This window comes from Equus przewalskii, chromosome 8, assembly GCF_037783145.1.
Source record: "Equus przewalskii isolate Varuska chromosome 8, EquPr2, whole genome shotgun sequence".
Lineage (NCBI taxonomy): Eukaryota > Metazoa > Chordata > Mammalia > Perissodactyla > Equidae > Equus > Equus przewalskii.
Window position 1 is genome coordinate 69,465,348 of NC_091838.1, and position 7,014 is coordinate 69,472,361.

The window sequence follows — 7,014 nt, forward strand, 5'->3', positions numbered from 1 at the left end:
CTGATGCTAAATTGAGTTAATTAATGAATATTCACTAGATACCTAGATCATATCTAAAAAGAATAAAATACTGAAGTGTTAATGACTAAATATAATTTCATTTTATACACTTTTTCCTCTTATTTTTATATAGTACAGAGAGGCTATATGTTTGCTTCTGTTAATGGGGACGTTCATTTTTGCCATCCTGAGAAGTTATAGTGTAAGGGATGTTTATGGCTATAAAAAGTTATGAGATGTGTTTTTATTAGCTCCGCTTGCTTGCTGAAAACTATTGGTATATGAAAGACAGTTTACAATTATCTACTGACAGAGACTTCCTCCTTGACCAAATTTTAGTCAGGCTTCTGTGAGCCCTGTTCTAGTCTAGACCTAAGCCTTGGCCTGCTGAGTGCAGTTTTTTGGTTGTTTTTTTTTTTTTTTTTTGAGGAAGATTAGCCCTGAACTAACATCTGCTGCCAATCCTCCTCTTTTTGCTGAGGAAGAATGGCCCTGAGCTAACATCCATGCCCATCTTCCTCTACTTTATATGTGGGACACCTGCCACAGCATGGCTTGACAAGCAGTGCCATGTCCGCACCCAGGATCCGAACCGCTGAACCCCGGGCCGCTGAAGCGGAACGTGCGCACTTAACCACTGCGCCACCGGGCCAGCCCCTGAGTCCAGTTTTAGCAAAGAATTCTGCTAAGCTAGTTAACTGAGAATCCCCCCACTCTTGAGATCTAATTCATTCCTCATCCTCTGCCGTGAATACCTAACTCCTTGGCCTGTTTTTATTAAGAATCCTGTTATGCTAATTTGGCAAGAAACCCCCTACCCTTGATATCGAATCAAGTTTCTTTTAGTGATTTTCCATCTACTGACTCCCTCACTCTCCTCCTTGGCTAGAAATCTCCAGCTGTCTTTGCTGTTTGGGGAGTTGAGCTCAGCTCTCTACGGAAGTCTCTCTCACCTCCTGGAGAGGTTCTACACACATCTGTCTCACCATTTTAACGTGTCCAGTGAATAGCTCTTTTTTTATACTATCTCCTAGTTTTCTTTATGCAATGGAAGTTACTGTAGTTAAAAACTACAATCAATATATGTCAATGAGACTCTAATGGGAGCGAGAGTGGCAGAGAGGAAAAACTTTGCATGCAAGTGTGCAGGATGTATTGTCTTAAGGAAGATGGGAGTAGATTTGTTCTAGAGTAAAATGATTGGTTCCAGAGGGAGAATGAGGAAAATGTATGACAAGACCTGCCTGGATAGAGAAAGTTGTAGATGAGTCATAGAAAGGGAATTTTGTTGCTTATAGTCAAAGCTGGCTTAGGTTTAATGAGATTATTTATAAGATTTTTAAAAAGAGCTTTAGCCTCAAATATACTCTTTCAAAACTACAATTTGATTTTTTCTCGATTAAATTGACAAATTTTTCTTAGATTATTGATCTGCTCTCAATAAGAGCTTATAAAACATTTTTTCTTTACCTTCTGAGTAACCTGCCTTAAAGACAAGTATTCAGGGTCTTATCAGAATAATTTATCATGCTAGGGGTTGACTTTATCATATCCTGGAATATTTAAGAGAATAGTCTTTTCACTCAAAAGAGCTGAAGTTTGTTATAATCACCTTAGCTCTATATCTAGTTTTAAAAATTTTTCTTGATATTCTGGTTAAATAGATAACCAAATATTGTTTCTCAGTGACCCTTGATCCTATTTATTCAAGTGTTCAAACTTCCTGAGAACATTTTAGGTTTTACCTTTTAAAAATCTTATCCTAAATGATATCTTTTGCATTGTCAATGAAAAAAAGTAAATCTGGACTTAAGTAGGGAAAGGTATTACTAAGGGAGATTATTGCAGTAGGAAGATTCTCAAAGCCTGGGCTAGAAAAGTTTCAGGCAAGGTTTGGGCAAGCACAGCTTCTAGCTGCAGAGGCCCAGGGAGAGGTGCCTCTGGAAGGTGGGAGGGGGATACAAGGCTAAGAGCTTCTGTGTGGGAGGGTCCCTGAAACTTAATGAACTACATCAAATATTATCCTAATAGAAAAATTGAGGGAGGAAAGTTGGTTTGTGGTTTCTCATATGGGGTTGGGATTCTGGGTCTGAGATGAAGCAAACAAGTTAAAATGCAGGAAGTTACAGAGAATTGAGGGCCTAGTGGTCCTTAGCAAAGCAGCTTAAAGCTGTCTTAAGCACAGAGTTTCATCAGCCTTGTCAGTCTCTCTTTTTGGTCAAGGCAGGTTCAGAGACACTGTCCTTGACAACACAGGGATAACGACTATCTCAAACAGGGGATGGCTGAGTGAAATGGTCCTCAGGGTCAGCATTTTCTCAGTGATGCCCATAAAGGGCGAGATGAATTATCTATTTGGAGTGCTGGCAAAGATCAATTGTTTTAGTTCTTCAGAGCAGGCATCTTAAAAGTGGAATACCTAAAATGAAAAAGAGAAATGTTAGTAAAAATGGATGCATTAAAGTAAAGAGCCAGAAATTAAATCCTAAGGGTATCCAGTCCAGTGAATTTCGAGAGGGCAGTGGTTGAAACTGATTCTACAGCACTGCTTTTTGAATAGTGTCATGCTCTTAATTATGTTGCCCAGAGTCTGGTTACTTGTCTTCTGAGGACATGCCTGATCTGAGCCTTTCACCAGGCTTTTTTAGTCTCCCAGACGGCAGTTTGTCCAGGGAGAAATTGAGTCTATGCCTGGTCGCTGTAGTGATGGGTCCTTCTAGGTTAATAACAGGCTGTCAGGCTTGAGCTTGCAGTGCGTCTGCAGGTCCTGGGGGCAAAGACCAGCTACAAGGCAACCTAGAGTCCCAGTAAGAATGTGGGCATTCAGGTTTGAGTTCTCAGTGACTCCAAGTCAAGAAGGAGGGAGAAAAACTGGAAAACTTGTTTGGAGGCTAAGGTGAGTTTGTAGCCAGATATCGAAGGAAACTGGAAGACTTGAAAATCTGCTAAGGGTTGACAGGCTAGCAAGGTGAGAGGATCCAGCCCAGTTTGGAGGTAAATACCAAACCGGCTTTTGCACAGTGAAAGAGAAAGCTTGCTTACCAGACTAGACAAAGTTTGCGTGTCTATCAGTCACCTGCAATTTACACAGAGGTGCAAAATAGCTCCAAGACAATGAATGGAATCAGAATCTGATAACCCAGAGGGCATGCATAGTTGCCCGATGAAGCACAAAATTTCTCTCTACAGTCCCTCTGGCCCTTCTGATCAAAGACAATCTCAAACAAAGATCATTCTTGATGGCAAAATAAGGCTGGCCTCTTTAGATGTGGCCCGGTTATTTACATAGATGCAGCAAGAATGACAATTTACCATATAGGTCTTCTTGCCTTTGCTTTGCTGAGAGTTTTCACAAAGCATCTCAGATTGGATTTTTGTGAGCCTCTTGAGGATAGGAAGCCAAGCCAAGAATTCACCATCATTTGTCACCTGCGGTACCTATGGATTGGCAGGAGTTCCTCTCTTTCTGAGGTCCCCCAAATATCCGAAGATTCCTGAGCCTGCCAGGCAGTGACCTTCCTCACTCACCCATGAGGCTGGGAACACTGGAGAGCCAGATGCCAGGCCAATTTTCCCCAGGGGCATGTTGTAAGCATCGACCCCATCAAGCCAACCTGAGTTCCTCAAAAGTGTCTGCTCATATCTGCTTAAATGAGCATCATTCTCAAATATGACATTATAGGCCAGCCTTTGTTGCCGCTGTAACCAATCAATGTTTCCGATTAAGTCCTATTAACAAGGTGGACAGACTCTTACTGAATTTATGCAAATAACCATATTGCCAGGAAAATAGGAATTCTCGATAAGAGTTTCTGAATTTTGGAAGGGTAGAAAAGATAAATGTTTCATTTCCGTTTACGAGAGCACAGTCTACTAATTTGTCAACTTGCTTAAGAAAAAGTGGTTCCTTCTATCCAGAAAACAGAACATTAAAGCATTTGCACTATTCCAAAAAAGGCCCATAATTATCCCTCCCCAGTTCATTCAGTCCTATGTAACTAAACCTGTTTCACTCTATCTTGGATTAGCAGTTTCAGTAATCCATCTCCCTCTTGACTAGAGTTTTGGAAATTCTGACTTAGTTCACTGGTATGGTCCCAAAGTGATTTAAGTAATGCCCTCAGAAGGCTCAGCCCAAGAGTACCTGGCATCGTCCTTTTCTCCGCGTCTCCAAGGAAGTCCTTTCGTTGAAGACAAGGCACTTGGCCCGTAGCTGATCTGCAAGTGCTCTTTGGGAAGCCTCAGAGGAAAACACAAAGCTATCTGTAGATGAGAAAAGACTTAAAATGGCCATGATTAATGTATTTTTGATAATTTTCAAGCGTGAAAGATTTGTTGAAAGCGCACTGTAAAAGTAATACATTTGAAAAGGAAATTTTATGTGACAAAATCTATTCAAAAAGTTTTAGAGAATATATGCTTAAACATAATAATTAATCCTATTTTCAAAGAAGAGTGGATATTACATCTACTTTATGAAAGTGGATGAGCATAATTTTTAGAGAGAAAAAAAGGTCAGATGAAACATCATAATCCTGAGACATAAATTGCCATGAATATATCAAGCGTATAGTTAGAATATAGCAATAATATATCTAGATTATCAAGCAAAGAGGTTCACTAAACCTGTATAAGTTAGGAAGAACATAGTTGAGTAGAATAAAAATGTATTCTTGCAAGGCTGATAATTCAAAAGACATAGCTGTGTTTACTAACCAATTATATCAAATCAGTCTCATTTGCCAAAGATTTACCTAAATCATCAGCACTTGAATTTTAAAAAATATTGTGGTAAATTTCTATAAGAATATATTTTTTTCACATTGAGCATATTCAAAATTTAATTTCTTTAATTTCTGGGAATCTCAGGAATATTTGGAGTTACAAAGGCTCTTATTTATCTCTTAGCCGAATGAAAGGGAGCTCCTTTAAGGGATTTTTGTGTGTGTATGTGTGAGGGAGATTGACCCTGAGCTAACATCTATGCCAGTCTTTCTCTATTTTATGTGGGATGCTGCTACAGCACGGCTTGGCAAGCGGTGCTAGGTCTGCGCCTGGGATCTGAACCTGCAAACCCTGGGCCACAGAAGTGGAGTGCAGAAACTTAATGTCTACACCACTGGGCCAGCGCCCTTTAAGGGATTTTACAGTTTAATGTGGAAATACCATTTGCAGGTAGGAAAATATTGCACATGCATAATACATACATACAAACATACATACATACACATACAGACAGACACAAACAGAGAGCTTATAGCTTTAATTTTTAATTTTAAAGTTTTAGCCATGGTTCAGGCAAGAACACAAAAATTCAAAACTCACTGGTTCATATAAAAGAGCAGACTCTCATTCTTGCCTCACTTTTACATTTTTACAGATTGTCTTTCTAGCAGACGGGGCAAATTGAAGTACCTTGCTCAATATGAGGGCTGAAGCCTCTTCACCAGTATTTGTGGAAGAGACCCTCAAGATGTTCTTTGCCCCGATGTGTAATCCTATGGGGGCTGTGGACTAAATTTCAAGAGAGGGACGAAGGAGAGACCAAGCAGCCATCTGGTGTCTCCGAAGTCCCTCTGAATGGAGAAAACAGCCAGCCTGTTTCCAATGAGCTTTTTCAGCCTCAGGCTGTTGCTCTTGGTGTCACTGAGTTCCTCCAGAGCCCTAACAGTGGTCAGGGGGCCTTAAATCTTGAGTGACTACAGGGAGATGAGGAGCCTGAGTGAGAAAGGAAAGGTCTGGCTGGGGTGGCTAGATGAGAGGAGGGGGTAAAGGTGTTGAAGAGGGAAGACCAAAGGATTCAAGGGAGCTGAAAGGAAGGTCGAGGGTGGAAAAAAGGAAGAAGGAGAAGTTGGCGGGTAGTGACAGGGACAGGTCCCTGGGAAGAGACAGGTCTTATAAGGTGTTTAGGAAGGAAGATGGCCTTTGAAGGAGGCACTAGTCTCTGAAAAGTTTTTGTGGGAGAGACATTGTTTTGTCTCTTTGTACCAGACAATGAAATGTGTCCATTGTTTGGATGAGATCTTGGAGTCAGGGGATTCAAGACTCCCGCTCAGAATGAGCCAATTTGGAAAGATCCTAAGTTCCTCGAAGAGGCCAATGAAATTCTAAATTGTTTTTAGTAAAATTTTGCCATTTTTAAAGAAACTGGGTGGAATTAGTACCATAATAATGAAGTATATACCCTACAGGGAAGAAGTCTGAGGGACAAGTTAGATTGACAGTTTCGCATGATAATGAAAGGAACACCTGTTGGTGCTAAAGCCTTGGGACTTCAACCTAAGCTATGATATCCCTGGAGAGAGTCAGAGGCTTTAAACACACTCACAAAAGCCAGATGGAGAAGACAGAGAAATAGAAGAAAAAGGACAAAAATAAAGGAAAAATAAAGCCAACTCTTTACCATGCTACAACAGACAAACGTTTGGAACACTGGGTTAAGAGTTAGGACTCACCACTGTAGATCCAAATTTCTGCAGCAAGGAAAGGACACAGAGTTCCATAAGAAGGCATTGGCACTTGGGTAAAGACAGCAGGGTCCCAGGGGTGGTCAACACTCCCTCAGAGTCACTGCATCATTACTGTCAAAGAAGAAAAAGCAATCTGGATGTTAATATGAAAGGCTTCATTAAGGGAGATATTGCAATAGGAGGAGCAGAATATCATAATGGGAAGATGCTCAAAGACTAAGCCAGAAATGTCTCAGGGAGGGGATGGGTGGGCAAAGCTTTTAAATGCAGAGGCGCCTGGGATAGGTGGCTACGAAACTAGGGGGTGGGGGTGGTGAAAGCTGGGGGTGGGAGGGGAATTTTTGAAACATAACAGTCTTCATCAAATACCTACTAACAGGAAAGTCAAGGCAGGAAGTGTTGATCTGTGGTTAGGCACATGAGGCCGAGTGTGCATCTGAGATAGCGGAAATAAGTTTAAACAAAGGAAAGTCTAACAGAATTAAGGGCCTTGCGGTCCTAAAATTGCATCAAGCTCAAAGTTTGATTAGCCTTGTCAGCACCT

General features: G+C 40.9%; 1 long non-coding RNA gene across 1 annotated transcript; it reads right to left on the reverse strand.

Annotated features, from left to right (window-relative positions):
- Positions 1–470: 470 nt before the first annotated feature.
- Positions 471–6,704, reverse strand: LOC139085123 (uncharacterized). Its single transcript, XR_011543174.1, has 3 exons — positions 6,456–6,704; positions 4,145–4,263; positions 471–2,419 (listed from the first exon to the last, which is right to left on the reverse strand). It is a non-coding gene; the product is annotated as an uncharacterized lncRNA (long non-coding RNA).
- Between the last annotated feature and the right edge of the window lie 310 nt (positions 6,705–7,014).